This window comes from Lithobates pipiens, unplaced genomic scaffold, assembly GCF_037356315.1.
Source record: "Lithobates pipiens isolate NorthernLeopardFrog02 unplaced genomic scaffold, aLitPip1_a1.2 Scaffold_18, whole genome shotgun sequence".
Classification (NCBI taxonomy): domain Eukaryota; kingdom Metazoa; phylum Chordata; class Amphibia; order Anura; family Ranidae; genus Lithobates; species Lithobates pipiens.
Window position 1 is genome coordinate 286,202,163 of NW_027507758.1, and position 22,776 is coordinate 286,224,938.

Consider the following 22,776-nt stretch of genomic DNA (forward strand, 5'->3'; position numbering starts at 1 on the left):
TAATAATGGTGAAAGTCTGGTAGTGCTGTGCCTCCCCTGTCTGTTGGACACTTTAGAGCCTGCCAACGGAGTTTATGCCTATTTCGCCCCCATACAAATGGATTCAGGAGAGCTTCTAGTTTCTTAAAATATTTTAAGGAAAGACCGGGGAGTGCCAGAGGACATATAGTACTTTAGGTAATAAAATCATTTTTATAAGATTAATGCGCCCCCACACTCCAAGGGGGAGGCGGGACCATGCCTGTGTTTTACTTTTAATCATAGTGAAAAGGGGTTCAATATTAAGGGCAATATAATCGCTTGAGGCCCTGGAGATGTGCAATCCTAAGTATTCAAGCATAGCAACTCTTTGCAGAGGGAGATTGCTAGAAGAATGCATAGGGGGGAAGGCATCTAGTGGCAATATCTGGGACTTGTCCCAATTCATTTTTAGGCCTGAAAATGCTCCAAATTGCTCTATAAGTAGGAGTGTTCAAGCTAGTGATGAGTCTGAATCAGTGAGGTACAGTAACGTATCATCTGCATAGAGGCTGATCTTCTCTATAACGTGTCCCACTTTCAGTCCCCTGATCTCTGGGTCTGCTCTAACAGCTACGGCTAAAGGCTCTGCCACTAGGGCGTATAAGAGCGGGGACAGCGGGCAGCCCTGCCTCGTGCCTCTACCCAGACTTAAGATCGAAGAGGGCCATCCATTTGCCACCACTCTAGCCCTCAGAGCATGATAGGAGCTGCACCCATTTGAGAAAATTTGGACCAAACCCGTACTTCTGTAGACACTTCCACAAATAGGGTCATTCAACGGAATCAAATGCTTTCGCCGTGTCAAGAGACACAACTACTCGCGTACCCACCTCCTCATGCACCGCCTGAAGGTTAATAAAGAGCCAACTAAAATTAAAGGACGTGTTGCGTCCCGGCATAAAGCCCGCTTGGTCGGTGTGTATAAGTGAAATTATAACCTGATTAAGGCGGAGCGCGAGGACTTTTGCCAATATCTTAATGTCTACTTGTAGCAGTGATATCGGACGATAAGATTCCGGGAATAGGGGATCCTTTCTCGGTTTGGGTATCAGGACTATAGTGGCTTCTCTCATGGCAGGTAACTCAGAAGTTTGGAAAAGATGATTATATAACAGTAGTAGTTTAGGGGCGAGAGTTTCAGAGAACTGGGCATAAAATTCTATTGGCAAACCGTCTGAGCCCGGAGCCTTGGAACATGCAAAGGCCGCAATGGCCGTGGTAATTTCATCCACCACCAGCGGCGCCTTTAAAATAGTGGCTTGTTTCGCTGACAGCTGAGGGAACTCAACCATGCTCAAAAACCCATCCACATGACCGCCATCCGGGGGCACTGTAGAGGAGTATAACTCAGAAAAAAATTCCTGAAACTTAGCCACTTCAATACAGGGCACTTAAACACTTTCCTGCCCAGACCAATTTTGAGCTTTCAGCGCTGTCGCACTTTGAATGACAATTGTGCGGTCATGCTACACTGTACCCAAATGAAATTTTTATCATTTTTTTCCCACAAATAGAGCTTTCTTTTGGTGGTATTTGATCATCTCTACGATTTTTATTTTTTGCGCTACAAATAAAAAAATACCGAAAATTTTGAAAAAAAAAATGTTTTTTTTTGTTTCAGTTTCAAAACTTTGTAAATAAGTATGTTTTCTCCTTCACTGATGGGAACTGATGGGGCTACACTGATGGGCACTGATAAGGCGGCACTGATGGGCACCAATGTGGCACCAATGAAGTGGCACTGATGGGCGACACGGATGGGCGACACGGATGGGCGACACGGATGGGCGACACGGATGGGCGACACGGACGGACACTGATAGGTGGCACAAATTGGCACTGATAGCTGGCACGGATGGGCGGCACGGATGGGCGGCACGGATGGGCGACACGGATGGGCATGGATAGGCGGCACGGATGGGCATGGATAGGCGGCATAGATGGGCACTCATAGGCGGCACAGGTGGGCACTCATAGGCGGCACAGGTGGGCACTCATAGGCGGCACAGGTGGGCACTCATAGGCGGCATCGGTGTTATACTATAGTAATGGATGCCATTCAGTGCCAAACAATAATGCATGCCAATCAGTGATGCCCATTGTGGGCACTGATTGGCATCCATTATGGGCACTGATTGGCACCCATTGTGCTGACTGGCATCCCTGGTGGTCTAGGGAGGATTATGACCTTTATTACCTTTTCCCTGGTGGTCTGGTGGCGTCCCTGGTGGTCCAGTGTGGGCATCCTCGGGGGGGCTGTGCTGATAATCGATCAGCACAGACCCCCCCTGTCAGAGGAGCAGCCGATCGGCTCTCCTCTACTTGCGTCTGACAGACGCGAGTGAGGGAAAGCCGATCACCGGCTCTTCCCATTTACACTGTGATCAGCTGTGATTGGACACGGCTGATCACATGGTAAAGAGTCTCCGACGGAGACTCTTTACTGAGATCGTAGTTGCCGGGTGTCAGACTGACACCCCGCAACAACGATCGCCGCGATGCGCGCCCCCGGGGGCGCGCAGCGGCTCATAATCCTGATCAGGTCAGGATTATGAAACCACTTTGCAGCCGTCAATTGCCTATAGGGCGGGCGGCAAGTGGTTAAGTGTCCCCTCCGGTGGGTCTGTCAACAGAGTGCCGCCCGGACTGCGCAGGGAGATAACCACCGGGGGCCTATCCTCCCCACGGGACAGGTATGATAGTAGTTTGCCCACCTTTTCCCCATGTTCAAAAACGACTGCCGAAGAAAAAATTGTTTACGTTTAGCCTTTTCGTATTGTATGGTTGCTACCACTCTAGTTTGAAGCCTAAGATGTGCTGCATTAGCGGGCGAAGGATCCTGCATAAGATTGTGTTCCGCCTCAGTTAGCTTCCCCACCTCTACCTCCAATCTTTCTATAGCCCTTTCCTTAATCTTGTTTATGCAGGAGATTAGGATAGCACGTGCGTGGAGCTTGAAGGCCTCCCAGACAGTCGAGAGACTCGCTAAATGATCATTATCAGCAAAAAATGTATCCCATTCCGTCCCAAGCTCATCCTCTGCAGGCAAGAGTGAGCCAGAAGGGATTCAAATGCCACGCCCATGTAGGTTTACACAGGGGCACACTGAGAGTGATTTGATATGGACTGTGGTCTGACAAAGTCCGGGGTCCAAAGGATGCATCAAGTATTCTCGGGGTGAGAATTTGGGAGACAAAAATATAATCTATCCTGGACAGAGTATCATGAGAGGAGGAGAAACACGAGAAGGCACGAGCAGAAGGAAACTTGTGCTGCCTCGTGTCCACCAGCTGGAAGGAAGTCATTAATTTGGACAATGCACTAGCTCCAGATGAGACAGACCTGACATGGGAGGAATGCAATCTATCCATTGAATTATTTATAGTAGCATTAAAATCCCCCAGCCACACAGCCGGTGTTGTGGCATATCTTGACATAAAGGAGAAACCCGCTGAGAGAATTGAGGTGCAGAATGAAGGAGGCACATAGCAGGCCAGCACAAGCATGGGTTCACCATAAAACTTTGCATGTATAAAGACATAACGACCAAGCGGGTCAGTCTCAATTTCCCCTAGTTTGAAATGAACCGTTTTGGCTATCAACACTGACACTCCCCTTGAGTGGGAAGTGTAGGTTGAATGATATCCCCAACCCACCCATGGGCGACATAGCGCCATCTGAAGTCTCCCCTCCACGTGGGTTTCAACCAGTACTACCACGTCCACTCTGCACCTTTTAAGAACTGTGAAGGCTGCTGCACGCTTAATTTTGTCACTCAGCCCGTCACGTTCCATGTAAGAAACTTCAATGATGCCATAACTCATACCAAACATATGTCAAGAAATAGGCCATCAGATAGTAACTCCGAGTACCCCCCCCCATCAGGAAGGGCCCCAGTACCACAAGTCCAATGCACCCACATTAGTTTCAACATTACCCTTGGGGTCCCCCAGCCGGGTGTACCATACCATTGGCAATAATACCCATTCTGTGCCTTTTGTACCATACATATCTGTTTAACCATCTGAACCTTTAGTAGAACTACCCCCCCCCCGCTCCCCCCACCCCCCTCCCCGCCCTGCATCCTCCCAAACTGATGCAGGCATCAACCCATAAACCAAACAAATACAACCGACCCAAGGTCTAATAAAAAGACAAAGTTCTGAAACGGAGTGTAGTGGCGGAATCCATGCAGACCCAAAAGGGTTTCTTGTAGTACAATGAGAAATGTTAGTAAGGCATTGATGTTTTGGATCCTAGGGCTCCAATATAACGGATGTTTTAAGATAAGTATAATTCCGCCACATCCACTAACAATAAAAAGCAGGATCCAGGTTGTAAGTGGGGGTAAATTGCGCTGCGTAATACACAAGTCAGGTAGGACTCTCACACTCTTACGGCTCCCGCCACGGATATAATAAGGCAGAGCATCCGGTCTCCAAGAGGACTACAGTGAGAGTAGTAATATTTACAGGAAACTGTATTGCACCCATAAGGATGTTGCAGTAAAATCTCCATATAATGAGGTGTGGGCAGGGTGATTTGTTCATATGCCAAGGAAGATGGCAAACAACATCAGAATGTAGTGTCATTTCTCATCATCCCCCCCTCCCCCACGCATCCAGGCATGGAAAAAAGAGAAAAGTTCAGCGTCTGTCAGGCTGGGCAAAGAGTTATAATATAGAGCGAGTCAAACAGCCCAACTGTAAAAATGGAGGATAACAACATACTCACTCCAGCTTCAGTCCCTCCTCGCCACCACCGTGCGATGTTCTAGCCAAGTAAGCACTTCCTCTGCTGCATCAAAAAAGGATACTTTCCCATCATGTTCCACACGCAGCCTAGCTGGAAAGATCATTGTGTATTTGTAATTGTGAATCCTCAATCTGCCACTTGGCCTCCAGGAAAGTGCGGCGGCGACGCTGGACCTCTAAGGAGAAGTCAGGGAAAAGTGCAAGTTTGGCATTGCCAAATTCTATGTTGCCCTTCAATCTGGTTAGTCGCAGTGCCGTATCTCTGTCCTTAAGATTAAGCATCTTGGCTATGAATGTGCGTGGTGGGGCCCCCTGGGGTGGTGGCCTAAGCCGGCATGCGGTGGGCCCTCTCAACCGCCAGCATGGGGGAGAATGCCTCTCTGCCATAGGTGTCAATTAGTAGTTGTTCTAAGAACCCAGCCGGGTCTTTCCCTTCAGCTCCTTCAGGCAAGCCAATGAGCCTTAAATTGCATATCCTGAGCCTGTTCTCCATTTCATCATGTTTGGAGAATAGTTGCTGTATCTGCTGCTGCAGGCCTTCAGTCTCGGTGTGCAATGGAGGTAGCGCATCTTCCACGGCGCTCAAGCGATTCTCAGCTGCTTTCACTCAGTCACAGAGCTTGTGAAAATCCTGGCGGAGGTGAGATATATCCACCTTAACCTCCTCAATCTGCGAGGTGAGCGAAGTGCGGCATAGGGTGATGGCCTCAAGGAGCAGAGCAGTATCTCCAGCAGGCCGCGCCTCCTCCTCCTGTTCCCCGCCGCCATCTTCCCCAGGCCCAGCCAATTCTCTATGGCGGTACTGTGCCAATTTTGCCGCCGCGGCTTTCTGTGATTTTGACTGTGACATAGTGCTTAGCTTACCGGGAAGGCAGTCAGGTAAGTAGCGCGAGTATTTGTCGGCTATAGAGTGCAGGATGCTGTGGATAGCAGGATAACCGAGCGGAGCTCCGTGAGATGCGTCCTACTCCATGCGCTCGCAGGCCACGCTCCCCACATTCAATGACTTTTAATGAGTTTTCTAGGTTAAGATACAGAAAATACCATAAGAGGTATAACAAAATAACAAAATAATACAAACGTGGTTACATAAAGCTAAGTTTAGTATATGACCAAGCAATATGTAGTCACTTATAGTGATTCATTATACTATTTAATGGGTCTTTGTTTCTTCCATCTTTGTCATTGTAGCATTATGGAGTGGCTCCCTCCCCTCCGGCTCTCCCTTTGGGTTCAAGCTGTGCCCCAGAGGGGAGGAACCAATACCCCTTTCACTATGCTCATGCGTGGTTCAAACTTTGTATTACCTATTATTTTACCCATTACACTGAAAATACAGCTATTGCTTTGAGTCGGACAAAACCATGTTTAAAACGGGGTTAACTATAAATAGAGCCATAGTAGAGAGAAAATCGAAAATGAAAACAATAGTAAGAATAAAAAAAAAAATTAATAGAACATAAGTGTGCGCAGCTCCTTAGATTTAGTAGTACGTAGAACTTTGTGTTTTATACCATTCAGTCCACGATTTCCAGTAATTGTGTGAAACCAGATATTTGTCCTGGGAGAAGGCAAACATAATTTTACAAGTTACATGTGTGTTTGTTATCGTTATTATTTCTTTTAATGTAGGAGGTTCCTGATCTCTCCAGTGTCTTGTGAACGCTAACCTGGTGCTTAATAAATCTTGGGACACTATCCCCCTAATGGTTTTTGGGAACATATCTATGCCTAAAGACAGAATGGCTATTCCTGGAGTTTTAGGGATATGATGTTGAACTATGTGTACAAGCATATTGAATACTGCATCCCAGAACTGACCTATTTTTGAACATTTCCAGAGAATGTGATATAGGGTGCCTATGCATTTGCAATTCCTTCAGCACAGTGGAGAGACGTGGGTTTCAAATTTGGAGATTCTCTGTGGGGTTAGATACCAATGTAGTAGGATTTTTGTGTCAGTTCCCATAGATTTATACATTTAGTGGATGCATAGGTTGATCTAAGAGCATGCTGCCATTCATCAGGAGTGTAGAGTACGCCTATATCCGGTTCTCATGTTTCGATAGTGGAGAGTTTAGTGAATGTCCATTTATCATTTAGGGCGTTATAGAAGAGATTAATCCCTTTGATGTTAGATGTATGTTTGGTAAAGAATAATGTTATTTTCCATGGCAGATGTATAGAAAATGAGGGGTTGGTGCACAGGAGATGCTTTATCTGTAGGTATCTATATTGTTCTGAGTTTTCCAGGCCAAATTCAATTTGTAGAGTTCTAAACCTTTTTACTACGGGTCCTATCATAAGGTCTGAAATGGTCTGAATGCCTTTCTCTACCCAGTGTTATGTGCAAGTCTGGTATAAATCCAGTTAGACAGGTGATAGCATGGGCGTCCGCAGAACTTTTTCCAAGGGGGGCATCATTTCAAGGCCACTCATGCTCCGCCCCTTTTCGACAATCTCATGAAAATCTTTACACTGGTAATACATATGTGTTATATAACAGATAATTCATCTTCACTTTGTATTGGAAGTGACTCTGGCGGCTGTGTTCCATGCCCATATGCCATCTTTTTACATTGCAATACATCTGTTGTGGCCATATTTTGATCTCATACTGTCACTGTATAGGCTGTTTTCATCAAGATAAAAATATGGCCACAACAGATGTATTGCAATGTAAAAAGATGTACATTCTCTAGGCTATATGGGCATGGTACGCAGCCACCTGAGTAACCTTGCGGACGCCCATGCTTTCAAAAACCAGCCCTGGAAAAAATTTCATACCAGCCCAACAGCATTATTATACCAGCCCAACAGCATAACGGCATTATTTTCTTGTTCATGAATATATATATATATATTCAAATTCCAGTTAATAGTGGTAAGTGATCAATCATCAAGGGGGACCCCAGAAACTCTGAACGTGGGGGGGGGGGGGGAACCACCTTCTGCAGAAAGAATACTAAGGTAAGGGGGGTGGGTTACTAATATAAGGAGGAAACCCTTTATATCAGTGCCCCTTACATTATCGTATTCACTCCCCCCTTACATCAGTGACCCCCGACTGGCCTGGCGGTGCTTTCACTGACCTCCTCTCAGGTGCACTGTGCAGGGCTCAGTCAGTCGGCTCCAGCTTGGAGGTCTTATCCTATAGTCTCCTATCCACAGTCCACACAAATCTGACTTCTCCCATGACCCCCATCCCGGCGGTGCTCCCACTTTTGACTCCTCTCCAGACTCCCCCAGAGACTTCAGACATGCTACAGGAGATGGACAGAGATTGCAGACTTGATGCAAGAGCTCAATGCAGCCTCACCAGTGCCCATCAAATTCAGCCTCACTGTGCCCACCAAATGCAGCCTCACTGTGCCCATCAAATGCAGCCTCACTGTGCCCATCAAATGCAGCCTCACTGTGCCCATCAAATGCAGCCTCACTGTGCCCACCAAATGCAGCCTCACTGTGCCCACCAAATGCAGCCTCACCGTGTCTATAAAATGCAGCTTTACTGTGCCGTGAATGCAGTCTCACTGTGCACATCATTGCAGCCCCTCCTGTGCCCCATGTCCCAGTCTGCAGTCCCTGTCTGTGGGAAGGTGTGTTGTTTATGCTCGGTACAGTACCTTGCATGCCAGCAGGATATCCATGATGGCCAGCAGCAGGCAGGGTCTGTTCTTGTTTTGGATGGGGACGGTGCTCCTTCCAGAGGATCTGTCTGCTGTGAGATGGAGTGGTCCCTGGCCACCTGCACCTTCAGCCGTCCTCATTTTCTGGCCCCAGTCTGCCTGCCCTCTGGTCCTGGGGAAGTGGAGTGAAGTGGAGAGCACTGAGTGGGAGTTGGAGAGAAGGGGGAGCAAAGAGTTGGAGAGAAGGGGGAGCAAAGAGTACTGGCGGGGTTGGAGAACACATGGGTGGGGGCAAAGAGTGAGGGGGAGTGGAGATCACAGGGGTGGGGAGCGGAGAGCGCTTGGGGGGGAACTTGAGAGCACTGGGGGGGCCAACAAGAACAGGGGTAGAGAGCACGGTAGGCTGAGAGCACTGGGGGGGATAAGAGTGTGGGGTGGTGAAGAGCACTGGGGGGGGGGGAACAAAGAGCAGGGGTGAGTGGAGAGCAATGGGGGGGGGCTTGAGAGCACCAGTGGGGGCCAGAAAGAACAGGGGTGGAAAGCACGGGGGACTGGAGAGCACTATGGGGGGTGGAGAGCACATGGGTGTGCGCAAAATGCAGGAGGAGAGGAGAGTACAGGGGTGGGGAGTGGAGGGTGCTAAGGGGGAGCCAAAAAGGACAGGGAACTGGAGAGCACGGAGGGTAGAGAGCACTGGGGGGGGCTGGAGAGCACCAGGGGGGCAGATAGAACAGGGGTGGGGAGTAAGGAGGGCTGGAGAGCACTGGGGTGGGGGCTAGAGAGTGATGGAGAGAGCTGAAGAGCACTGGGGGGGGGGGAAGAACAGGGGGGGAGCATTGGGGGGAGGGGAGAGCACTGAGGGGAGAGCACTGGAGGGGAAAGAACAGGGGGAGAGAGGAGAGCACTGGGGGGAGTGGAGGGCACGAGGGGGGGGAAGACACTGGGGGGAACAGAGGCGGAGAGCACTGGGGATGGTGGCTAGAGAAGGATGGGGAGAGCTGGAGAGCAGCAAGAACAGGGGAGGAGAAAACTGGGGGGGCAGGAGAGTGTGGTGGTGGTGGAGGAGAGCACTGTGGGGGGGGCAGGAAAGTGTGGTGGTGGAGGAGAGCACTGGAGGGGGTGGCAGGAGAGTGTGGTGGTGATGGAGACCACTGGGGGGGGGCAGGAGAGCGTGGCGGTGGAGAAGAGCACTGGGGGGAGGCAGGAGAGTGTGGTGGTGGAGGAGAGCACTGGAGGGGGTGGCAGGAAAGTGTGGTGGTGGAGGAGAGCACTGGAGGGGGTGGCAGGAGAGTGTGGTGGTAGAGGAGACCACTGGGGGGGAAGGAGAGTGCGGTGGTGGAGGAGAGGACTGGGGGGGCAGGAGAGTGCAGTGGTGGAAGAGAAGAGCACTGGGGGGGGCAGGAGAGTGCGGTGGTGGAGGAGAGCATGGGGGGGCAGGAGAGTGCAGTGGTGGGGGAGAGCACTGGGGGGGCAGGAGAGTGCGGTGGTGGAAGAGAAGAGCACTGGGGGGGCAGGAGAGTGCGGTGGTGGAGGAAAGCACTGGGGGGGCAGGAGAGTGCGGTGGTGGAAGAGAGCACTGGGGGGGCAGGAGAGTGTGGTGGAGGAGAGCACGGGGGGCAGGAGAGTGCGGTGGTGGAGGAGAGCACTGGGGGGGGGGGCAGGAGAGTGTGGTGGTGGAGGAGAGCACGGGGGGCAGGAGAGTGCAGTGGTGGAGGAGAGCACTGGGGGGGTCAGGAGAGTGCGGTGGTGGAGGAGAGCACTGGGGGGGCTGGAGAGTGCGGTGGTGGAAGAGAAGAGCACTGGGGGGGCAGGAGAGTGCGGTGGTGGAGGAGAGCACTGGGGGGGGCAGGAGAGTGCAGTGGTGGAGGAGAGCACTGGGGGGGCAGGAGAGTGCGGTGGTGGAAGAGAAGAGCACTGGGGGGGCAGGAGAGTGCGGTGGTGGAGGAGAGGAGCACTGGGGGGGCAGGAGAGTGCGGTGGTGGATGAGAGGAGGACTGGGGGGCAGGAGAGTGCGGTGGTGGAGGAGATGAGCACTGGGGGGGTCAGGAGAGTGCGGTGGTGGAAGAGAAGAGCGGGGGGGGCAGGAGAGTGCGGTGGTGGAAGAGAGCACGGGGGGGCAGAAGAGTGTGGTGGTGGAGGAGAGCACGGGGGGCAGGAGAGTGCGGTGGTGGAGGAGAGCACGGGGGGCAGGAGAGTGCGGTGGTGGAGGAGAGGAGCACTGGGGGGGGCAGGAGAGTGCGGTGGTGGAGGAGCGCACTGGGGGGGCAGGAGAGTGCAGTGGTGGAAGAGAGCACTGGGGGGGGGGGGGGGGGTCAGGAGAGTGTGGTGGTGGAGGAGAGCACGGGGGTCAGGAGAGTGCGGTGGTGGAAGAGAAGAGCAGGGGGGGGGGCAGGAGAGTGCGGTGGTGGAGGAGAGCACTGCAGCCCCCCTCCCCCCCTCGATCCTCCTATCCAGGCACTGTAGCACAGATCATGGGCATCTACTCCTGTGTATCACAGCGCTGGATGGCTGTGTTCGGCGGCCGCTCTGTAACACAGTCCCGCCCCCCCCAGACCGGCTCATGTGATAGGCGGAGCGTTGATTCTCTCTACTATCACACAAGATGGTCTGGGGGGGCGGGACTGTGTTACAGAGCGGCCGCCGAACCCAGCCATCCAGCGCTGTGATACACAGGAGAGAGCGGACTCAGAAAAAAAAATAATGCAGCATGGCAGCGGCGGCGGCAGTGGCAACACCTTGGGGATTCCAGGGGGGGGCACTTGACCCCCCTTGCCCCCTGCTGCGGACGCCCATGGGTGATAGGGATTGGTAGAGGTGAGATAGAAGGAGTGGTTGCTTGTTGTCTCAATAATGTCTTCCATGCTAGGAGAGATGCTTTTATCGATGTAGCTAGGGATACAGTGTGAGTGTTAATAAATGCGGTCGTCATTAAATAGTCGTAGAGATTTTTATTTGGAGTTTAATTTTCTTCCAATTCTTGCCATCTGGGATTGGGTGAGTTGGGGAACCATGTGTGTAGTTGTGCTAGAATAGAAGCAGTATAGTAGTCTTTGATCAAGACATTACCCACTCCACCTGCATTTCTAGAAGCTATTGAGTTTTTGAAAGCCCACCTTGCTTTCTTTCCTTTCCATAGAAATTTGTTGATAAAAGATAGAATTTTGAAAAAATAAGTATTGGGGACTGGAATAGGGCGAGTCCTTGGCTAACACTTGGAGCCTCGATGGAAGAGTGGTAAGAAAGGGAGTATAGTTGGCATGGAGTAATTCTTCTATAGATGCAGTTAAGGTAATTCCCAGGTATTTGATACCCTTCTCACGCCACACATATGAAAACCGTGAACTAAGTTTGTTCTGTAGATGTGCGTTTATGCCCATACCTAGTATATACGATTTAGCTTTGTTTATTTTATAATATGAAATTTTGTTAAACATTTGTAGTATGTTGCGTACTGAAGCCAGGGATTTTTCTGGGTCTGTGAGCATCAATATTATGTCATCCGCAAATAAGCTGATGACATGTTCTGATTTGTGAGTTTCGAATCCTTTGATGTCTGGATGAGATCTAATATAAGTTGCCAAGGGTTCTAGGATCAAATTGAAAATCAGGGGGGAGAGTGGGCATCCATGGTGGGTGCCATTGGATATTCGGAATGGTTTGGACAGTACACCTGTAGTATATACTTGAGCTGAGGGCTCCTAGTACAAGGTCATTATTGCTGTCCGGATATTACCAGAGAATCCAAATTTTTCCAGTACCCTATATAAGTACCCCCAATGGACTCTATCGAAGGCCTTCTCTGCATCCAATGCTAGAAGCAGAGAAGTCCTTCCCTGGATCCAGGTTAATTGAATAATGTTGATCAATCTCCTAGTAGCGTCAGAAGTCTAATGTCCTTTAGTAAACCCAGTCTGGTCTGGATGTATTAGTTGGGGTAAAATATCTATCAGTCGATTGGCTATAAGTTTAGCATACAGTTTCAAATCTGTGTTTAATAATGAAATGGGGCGGAAGTTAGCTGGGGTGTCACTTTCTTTCCCTGGCTTGGGTAGGGTTACTATTAGAGCGTTAAACATTTCTGGTGGGAAGGAAGAGGAGGCAGCGGCTGCATTAATTACATTACCCGTGTGGGGGCAAAAGGAGTTTGAAAATTTGGTAGTATTCCCCTGTAAAGCCATCTGGGCCTGGGGACTTGCTGGCCAACATTGAGTCTACAGTATCATGGATTTCCTCTATGGTGAAAGGCAAATTAAGGTGTTCTAATTGTTGCTGGGACAATTTAGGTAAGGACATTTTTTGCAGAAAATCAGTTATCATTGCGGAAGTGGGTTGAGTCGTTTCTGCATCATCTTTGAGGTTATAGAAGGCGCCGCAATAGTTGCTGAAGGTGTGCGCTATACAGTAGGTGACCATGATTTTGTGTCAATCTCGCCGCTTCTAACAGCGAGATTGACACCCTACGAGCTCCGTCGCGGGAGCCAGCACCGAGTTGGCTCGCATAGGGAAAGGAAAAATGTTTCTTTTTTTTCTTTCCCGATAAGCGTCAAGCATCGCTGGCCGGGTTGACACTGGTGCGGGAATCCGAATTGGATTTCCGCCAATACCAGGCACTGTGTTTGGTATGAATCCTAAGGGAGAACTCCACACCAAATGTAAAAAAAAAAACGGCATGGGTTCCCCCTTGGGAGGCATACCAGGCCTTTTAGTCCGGTACGGATTTTAAGGGGAATCCCCTTTGCCGAAAAAAACGGCGTGCCCCCCCCAAAATCCATACCAGACCCCTATCCGAGCACACAGCCTGGCCGGTCAGAAAGGGGGTGGGGACGAGCGAGCATCCCCCCTCCTGAGCCCTACCAGGCCGCGTGCCCTCAACATGGGGGTTGCTTGGGAAGGGGGGCCGCGCAGCCCCCACCCCAAAGCACCTTGTCCCCATGTTGATGAGGACAAGGGCCTCTTCCCGACAACCCTGGCCATTGGTTGTCAGGGTCTGCGGGCGGGGGCTTATCGGAATCCGGGAGCCCCCTTTAATAAGGGGGCCCCAGAATCCCGGCCCCCCACCCTATGTGAATGAGTATGGGGTACAATGTACCCCTACCCATTCACCTGTGAAAAAAATGTACAAAAAAACACAACACACAAGGGTTAAAATAGTTTATTGCACAGATCCGGGGTCTTCTGTCTTCAGGGGTCTTCTCGCCGGACTCCTCCGCTATCTTCTGCTAGCTCTTTTGCTAGCGGAGGAGCCCGGCTTCCTTCTTCGTCGCCGCCCTCTTCTTTTGACTTCGGGGGTCTTGTCCCCCTCTTCGGTTCTTCTTGCCGGGCCACCGCTTCTTCTTCCAGCTCTTTTACTAGCAGTGGCCCGGTCTTCTATCGCCGTCGCTGCCGCCTTCTGTTCTTCTTCTGGAGATGTTGACTCGGCGCTCTCTACGGCCGCAATGCCAGGGAAGCGGTGCGAGGCGACTTATATAGGGACAATGGGGGGGGTCACCGGTTGATGTCACATGGTGACCCCGCCCCCTTATGATGTCACAGTCCCGGAGGATGCTGGGACTGTGACATCGTACATCAACCAGTGACCCCACCCCTTGCCCCTATATAAGTCGCCGCGCACCGTGTCCCTGGCATTGCGGCCGGAGAGAGCGTTGAGTCAACATCTCCAGAAGAAGAAGAAGAACGGAAGGCGGCGGCGGCAGCAATGACGGCGACAGAAGACCGGGCCACCGCTAGTAAAAAAGCTGGAAGAAGAAGCGGTGGCCCGGCAAGAAGAACCGAAGAGGGGGACAAGACCCCCGAAGTCCGAAGAAGAGGGTGGCGACAAAGAAGAAAGCCGGGCTCCTCCGTTAGCAAAAGAGCTAGCAGAAGATAGCGGAGGAGTCCGGTGAGAAGACCCCCGAAGATGGAAGACCCCCGGAGCTGTGCAATAAACTATTTTAACCCTTGTGTGTTGTGTTTTTTTGTAAATTTTTTTCACAGGTGAATGGGTAGGGGTACATTGTACCCCATACTCATTCACATATGGTGGGGGGCTGGGATCCGGGGGCCCCCTTATTAAAGGGGGCTCCCGGATTCAGATAAGCCCCCCGCCTGCAGACCCCGACAACCAACGGCCAGGGTTGTCGGGAAGAGGCCCTTGTCCTCATCAACATGGGGACAAGGTGCTTTGGGGTGGAGGGGCCACGCGCTCCCCCCTTCCCCAAGGCACCTCCCATGTTGAGGGCATGCGGCCTGGTACGGCTCAGGAGGGGGGGCGCTCGCTCATCCCCACCTCCCTTCCTGACCGGCCGGGCTGTGTGCTCGGATAGGGGTCTGGTGTGGGTTTTGGGGGACCCAACCCCGTTTTTTTTGGCAAAGGGGATTCCCCTTAAAAATCCTACTGGACCTAAGGGCCTGGTATGCCCCCGAGAAGGCATGCAGGCTTCATGAGTGAGGCGACATTATCGCCTCCCTCTGGCTGCTATAGGAAAATTACATTTTCCTATTGCAGCCAGCGCAACGGTATCGCGCTGGTTCCCGGCGACAGGCTTCTCTAACCAGCGCGATACCTTTGCGCTGGCTGCAATAGGAAAATGTAATTTTCCTATAGCAGCCAGAGGGAGGCGCTGGAAACACAATATCGGTGGCACCTACTGTAGCTTGTGGATGGTGCATTTTGGTTTTATTTATATGATGGAGGATATAGGGGATCTTAGTTTTCCTTCTATATCCCTTGAGTTGATATGCTAAGAGCTTCCCCACTCTGTTGCCCTGTGTGTAGTAGGTAATTTTGAGTCTTTTGGTGTTTTTTTCAAATTCCTCTAGCAATAAGAGTCTAAGCCCTTGTACACACGTTTGGAGAATCCGTCGGAATGTGTCGGAATGTGTCCTATTGAACCGTGTTGTCGGATAATCCGACTGTGTGTGGTATGCATCGGACTGATTCCGTCCGAATATCCGTCTGACCCAATTTTCCAACTTGTTGGAAATATTTTCCGACAAACTGGTCCGATCGGACATACTCCGATCATGTGTAGAGAATTTTGATCGGACCAAGTGCCACGCATGCTCAGATGAAATTCCTACATCAAAGCTATTGGCTACTAGCCTGAATGTAGTCCCATCGTAACGAAATTACGTCATCACGTTCTGAAAGATCGGATTTTTCAACAACTTTGTCCGACCGTGTGTATGCAATAGTTTCGGACAAGATCCGATGGACAAAATCCGACAGACAAAATCCGATGGACAAAATCCGACGGATTTGGTTGTCGAAATCTCCGACCGTGTGTACAGGGGCTAAGATTGTATCTCAGTTGGTTGGTTTTGAAATTGAGGGTGTGTGTCGGTTATTTATTGGTTCTAAATTAAAAATCTCGTCTGTGATTTTTTTTATTTTGTTTTGCCGCTGCCTTCTCGCCCTGGCACCCAATTTTATAAAAATTCCTCTAATATATGCCTTATGGGCATTCCAAAGAGTGAATTGGTTTTGCATAGAAGGACCATTAATAGAAAAAAATTAATTGAGATGTTCTTTAATATTTAGTTTGATTTATGGTTGTTGTATAAGGAAAGAGTTAGCTCTCGATAGCAGGCTATAGTTGACTGTAGAGGCATCTGTGATAGCCATTGTCATGGAGGCATGGTCCGACCATGTGATAGTGTTTATAGAAGAGGAGATTATTTTTGTTCGGTGGTCTGTCAGAAATAAATAAAGTGTTGTATAGGTACGATGTGGGGTAGAAAAAGATGTAAAATCATTTTCTCCAGCGTGCATGCACCGCCACACATCGTATAGATCTTCTTTATGTAGGGCTTTCTGAAGAGACATGGTTTGGCGTTTTACCTTTGTGGTTGTGTCTAAGGTTGGGTCGGGTACAATATTGAAGTCTCCACATATAACTAGTAGACCTTTCCGGTGGGTGTTAATTTTCCTCATAAGTTTGTGGAAAAAATGAATCTGGTGTTTATTTGAAGTGTACGCATTGACAATAGTATATGTTATTTGTTTGATGTCACACACCAGGATGAGATAACGACCAAGAGGGTCTATAATTTCTGCATGCAATACAAACGCCACCATATCTCTTATGGCTGTCATTATTCCTTTAGTTTTTGAATCTGCATTAGCAAAGAAAATATGTGGGAAGTTTTTGTGGTTGTATTTTGGAGCGGACACTTTACAAAAGTGCGTTTACTGCGCACATAAAATATCCGATTTGTTTGCTAGTGCTTCTTTCCATAGGGATTTCCTTTTCACACTGTGATTAAGTCCTCTAGTGTTAATAGACAAAAATTGGACAGCCATAGGAGTGGTTATGTGGGTATGCTGAGGTGTGTGGTTATGACATCATAAATGGAGCAAGAGCTCCCTCCTGTGGGCAGTTTAGTTGATGCTGTATCTGTGTTAGTAAAAATGGTACTCACTGTGGTTTTTAGAGGTGGTTTTGGGCTTTTTGCTGGTGTCTTCTTTGCGATCCTTGTGATGTGTGAATTTCGTATATTGCAGAGGTCTTGGTATAGTGGTGTTGAGGCTTGATGGATAGCTGTGCACACTCGAGAAAAATAGAAGAGAAAAACATAGAAAGAAAAACTGAACAAATAGAACAAAACATGTTAGGTAACATTGCAGGGGTCTATACTTGAGCGAGAACCATGGGAGAGAAGCCCCCCATGTGGCTCCAACATTTTTTACCCATGTGAAGCTAACTTCTGCTCCAACAATTGGGGATAAGTTCAGGCCTAAAGGCTATCCTGGTCCTGTTTGTATGGACTTGTTTGACTCCTCTGTTGTGGAACCGGTCAATTGTGCGATTTGGCGTTCCTATATGTGACTGTTTTCCAATCTGGGCTAAAAGCACGTCGTTTGGACTTTACTTCATTAACTTCACTGGATTCCGGTAGGATTTTCCATTCCTTCAGTAAGGCTGTACAGATACAGATACCCCTGTCTAGAGAATCCACGGTGTATGTTTTGTCGTGCTTGGTGATAGTGAGTTTTGTGGGGCAACCCCATCTGTAGGGTATGTTTTGGTTCCTGAGTGCCTTCGTGATGTTGTTTAAGTTTTGTCTTTTCTGTAGTGTATGTTGGGAGAGGTCTGTGTAGAACTGCAAGTTCTGGTACTGGGATGGAAAAAGTGCAGGTGGAGAATTATATCTCTATGGATGGAGTCAGGAAGGTGTGAGGGTTTAGGTAGCCAATGTATCCTGTCAATAGTGAGTTTCACTTTTGAAAGATCAGGTAGAAGGGAAGTGAATAATTTGGTCGCATATGATCGCAGGGCTGAAGGCTGTACCGACTCAGGGATCCCGCTTATTTTGAGATTATTCCTTCTGGACCTGTCTTCAATATCAGCAATTTAATTCTTAATCCATGCTGTTTTATCCTCTTGTTCCTTGTGAGCATCCACTAGATCGTTTATGGTGGAAGCGTACTCCCCCATCTTGCTTTCTATATGCTCCACCCTGGCCTCTACAGCACTCAGCTCCCCACTGAATCTATGTATATGTCAGGGAAATAGGCGTAACCTCGCGCGGTACGATCGCGTTAACGCGCGTCAGCAAACAAGAAGGCGCTATATGGTTCCGAGACGAACGTCCCAAGCTGCGTCTGATCGAGTGCGAGTACGCGGTGTAGGACGAACGCATTCCGTTACACGTCATAGGCGTACGAACGCTACGGCGCGCACACGACGTAACCCAGCCACCCTGCCTATTTAAACATTCACCTGACAGAGCCTCATCGCTGGATTATCGTCAGCTTCTCCTGAGTACCTGTGCCCGTGATTCCTGCTGTCTGATCTCCCGTTCACCGACCCGGCTCGTTTGACCTGCTTCTGTTGATTCTCCTGGCTCCGACCTCTCGCTTACATCTGACGCTCCCTGTCTGCTCCCAGTATCCGACCTCGGCTTGGCTTGACCTCCGCCCTCCGGCTCTCTGCTTGGTACCTGTTGTTCTGACCTCTGGACTGATCTTCCGTGTTGACCCTCGGCCTGGCCTTGACCCTGCCATTGGACTTCCTTGCACAGTTGCCCCAAGACTGATCATCGGCTACTGCTACCTGGCAACCTGTGCTACTGTGGGCACTGCATCCCTGTGTCACCTTCAGGGTTGTACTGCACTCAGCCGCAAGGGGAGCCCTCTCAGCATCTCGGCCTCCCTACCCGGACGTGACAGTATAATCCAGCCATGTCCGAGGCCGACAGAGGCGACTCCCCGATGGAGGTCATCCTACAGGAAGTTATGGCTCTTACTCCAGCAATTAAGGGACTCCAAGAAAAGTACCTCCGGCTGGAAGAACATCTGCAGCACTCCTCCTGCCAAGGTGCTATCACCATAACTACAACCCCGCCGGAGCCACGAGTCCCTGCACCAGAGTATTTTCAGGGGGACCGAAGGAAATTTAGATCTTTCCGGCACTCATGTTATTTATACTTTTCCTTACAACCCCAGACCTTTGCTTCCGAAGTAACCAAAGTGGGGTTCACCATCTCCCTGCTAAGGGACGATCCCCAGACGTGGGCCCACGGCCTACTAGAACAACGCAGCTCCTTCATCAGTACGTTGGACCAGTTTTTTCAAGCCATGGCTCACCTATACGACGACCCCTTTCGGACAGCAACAGCCGAGGCAACCTTGTATTCCCTGCGTCAAGGTGAGCGGCCTGCGGAGGACTACACAGTGGAGTTCCAGACATGGTCTGCAGATTCTGGCTGGAATGAGGCAGCTCTGAAATATCAATACCGGATGGGGTTGTCTGAAGTCCTCAAGGATGAACTAGCCAGAGTAGAGGTTCCCCCCACACTTGAGGATCTTACCCGACTTACCATTCGGCTGGATAGGCGTCTACGGGAACGCCAGTCTGAACGCGCTCGGACCCTTTCTCCTATCCTGGCGCCACCTTTGGTCTGCCCCTCGGCAACCCCCGCTCCGAAAGGCCTGCTTCGTTCCCCCTTAACCTCCGAGGAAAGACTTTACCGCCGACAGGCACACCTTTGCTTCTACTGTGGAGAGCCAGGACATCTGATAAACAATTGTCCCACAAGACCAAGCAAACCAATCCTCTATCCTCCACTTCACCTCCAAGTAACGAAGCCCGCCTCGGCCCATATCACCCTTCCTGTCACATTGATGGTGGCAGGTCGGGAAGTTCACTTACAGGCAATACTCGATTCTGGGGCCTGTAGCTGTTTTCTGGACTTAACCTTAGCCAAGAATCTCGCTCTCCCACTACTCCTCAAGAAACAAAGACTGACTGTCCGTCTGGCCGATGGCTCCCTACCTAGCTCTGGCCATGTTACCAGGGAAACAAGACCCATTCTAACGACCACAGACTCGGGTCATCGGGAGTTCCTTAAGTTTGATGTCCTATGCTCTCCTATGTTTCCCGTTATCCTAGGAATCCCATGGCTGCAGGCACACAACCCTCGGATTGATTGGCCTAAGAAGGAGATATCCTTTACTTCCGCCTACTGCCAACAATATTGTCTGGATCCCGAATCTAAGGACTTGTCCAGTTGCCTGACCGTTCAACCCATACCCAGTCCAGCCCCCAACATACCAGCTGCCTACCAGGAATTCAGAGATGTATTCGACAAGAAGAAAGCAGATGTCCTACCACCACATCGCCCTTATGACTGCCCCATCGAGTTATTACCAGGGGCTCCCATTCCCTTTGGCCGGATATTTCCTCTTTCCGAAACCGAGCTTGGGGCCCTAAGACAGTATATAGACGAGAACCTGGCCAAGGGATTCATTCGTCCTTCTTCGTCCCCTGCCGGTGCAGGCATCTTCTTCGTAGAAAAGAAGGACAAAACTTTAAGACCATGTGTAGACTATAGGGAATTAAACAATGTCACCCTGAAGAACCGTTATCCACTCCCGCTCATCCCCGAACTTCTTCAGAGGTTCCATACTTCACGTATTTTTACCAAGCTCGACCTACGTGGAGCCTATAACCTTGTCCGCATCCGGGAGGGGGACGAGTGGAAAACGGCATTTAGGACGAGGTTTGGACATTTCGAATATTTAGTCATGCCCTTCGGATTGTGCAATGCCCCAGCAACTTTCCAGCATTTTATTAACGACATTTTCCGGGAGTATTTAGACCACTTCGTTGTCGCCTATCTTGACGACATTCTCATCTTCTCAACCACTCTGGAACTCCACAGAATTCACGTTAGGAAAGTATTATGCATTCTCAGGACTCATGGCTTATTCGTTAAAGCCGAGAAGTGTGACTTCGAAAAGGAATCTATCCAGTTCTTGGGGCTCATCATCACCACAGGCGGAATTGCCATGGACCCCCAGAAAGTGAAGTCTATCCTAGACTGGCCCGCCCCTTCTGATAAGAAGGGTGTCCAGAGATTCATTGGCTTCGCAAACTTCTACCGAAGATTTATAAGAAACTTTTCCACTATTGTAGCACCCATTACTCAGACCACTCGCCAGCATACCAAGTTCCTTTGGTCCCCAGCAGCTCAGTCCGCCTTTGACCAGCTCAAGACTGGTTCCGACGGAGTTCTGGCGGACTTTTCGACCGAACGGACTTGACCACACACCATCACACCAAACTCCGACGGAGTCGAACGTGATGACGTACGACTGGATTCGACGTAGGAAGTTACTAGACAGTAGCCAATAGCTGCCCTAGCGTCGGTTTTAGTCCGTCGGAGTAGCACACACACGAGCGGATTTTTCAAAGGGGACCGGGTCCGGCGGAGTTCCGTCGGGAAAATTTAAAGCATGCTTCATTTCTAAAGTCCGTCAGACTTTAGCTTCGCTAAAGTCCGTTGCAGCCCACACACGATCAGATAGTCCGCCGGACTCAGTCCGTCGGAGTTTGGATGTCGAAAAGTCCGCTCGTGTGTACGGGGCATAAGAAGTATGTTGACTCCTGTTCAGTCTGCCAGCGTAACAAAGGGTCGAACGCCAGACCCTGGGGCCTGCTAAGGCCGCTACCAGTCCCAGAAAAACCTTGGAAGGAAATCTCCATGGATTTCATTGTAGAATTACCTCCCTCTGAAGAATATACTACCATCTTAGTGGTGGTGGACCGTTTATCCAAGATGGCGCATTTTCTGCCAATGAAAGGGACCCCCTCTGCCTTGGATACTGCTAAAATCTTTGTAAAAGAGATCGTCCGACTACATGGTGTACCTGACAGCATTGTGTCAGATAGAGGGGTACAATTCACCTCCAGGTTTTGGAAGGAACTCTGTAAGCTGCTGTCAATTAAGATATGTCTGTCCTCGGCCTATCACCCACAGAGCAATGGCCAAACGGAAAGAACCAATCAGACGCTTGAGCAATACCTCCGATGCTTCTGTTCTTTCTCCCAGGATGATTGGGTCTCTTTGCTGCCCTGTGCGGAATTCGCATACAACAATTCAATGCACGCCTCTACCAACCAATCACCCTTTTGGGCAAATTACGGGTTCCATCCTTCATTTTTACCAAATACCATTCCTGAATCTACCGTCCCAGCTGTTCAAGATAGGGTAAGCTTCATTCAAGCAAATTATCAAATGCTCCAGGATACTATGAAGAAAGCCCAGGAGGAATATAAGAGGCACTATGACAAGAAGAAGAGGAGTAACCCCACCTTTAGGATAGGGGATAAAGTATGGCTCTCAGCAGCAAATCTGAAATTGTCATGTCCATCTCGGAAGTTGGGACCCAAGTTCCTGGGTCCTTTTGAGATCAAACGTGAAATTAACCCTGTGGCATTTGAACTTACCTTGCCTAAATCTTTCAGAATCCATCCTGTGTTTCATGTCTCTCTTCTCAAACATATAACTGTCAGTCCTTTTTCAGGAAGAGAAGAAGCGCCCCCGCCTCCGATTCAGGTTGGTGATGATACGGAATTCGAAGTTGAGTCTATCCTGGACTGTCGTCGGAGAGGTAGGACAATCCAATTCTTAATTAAGTGGAAGGGGTATTCTGTCGAAGAAAACTCTTGGGAACCTGCAAGTTTTGTACACGCCCCTAGGCTCATACACAGATTTCGCAACCTTCACCCTGAAAAATGGGCTCGTTTAGGCATCCGGAGGCTGCCCCTTGGGGGGGGGGCACTGTCAGGGAAATAGGCGTAACCTCGCGCGGTACGATCGCGTTAACGCGCGTCAGCAAACAAGAAGGCGCTATATGGTTCCGAGACGAACGTCCCAAGCTGCGTCTGATCGAGTGCGAGTACGCGGTGTAGGACGAACGCATTCCGTTACACGTCATAGGCGTACGAACGCTACGGCGCGCACACGACGTAACCCAGCCACCCTGCCTATTTAAACATTCACCTGACAGAGCCTCATCGCTGGATTATCGTCAGCTTCTCCTGAGTACCTGTGCCCGTGATTCCTGCTGTCTGATCTCCCGTTCACCGACCCGGCTCGTTTGACCT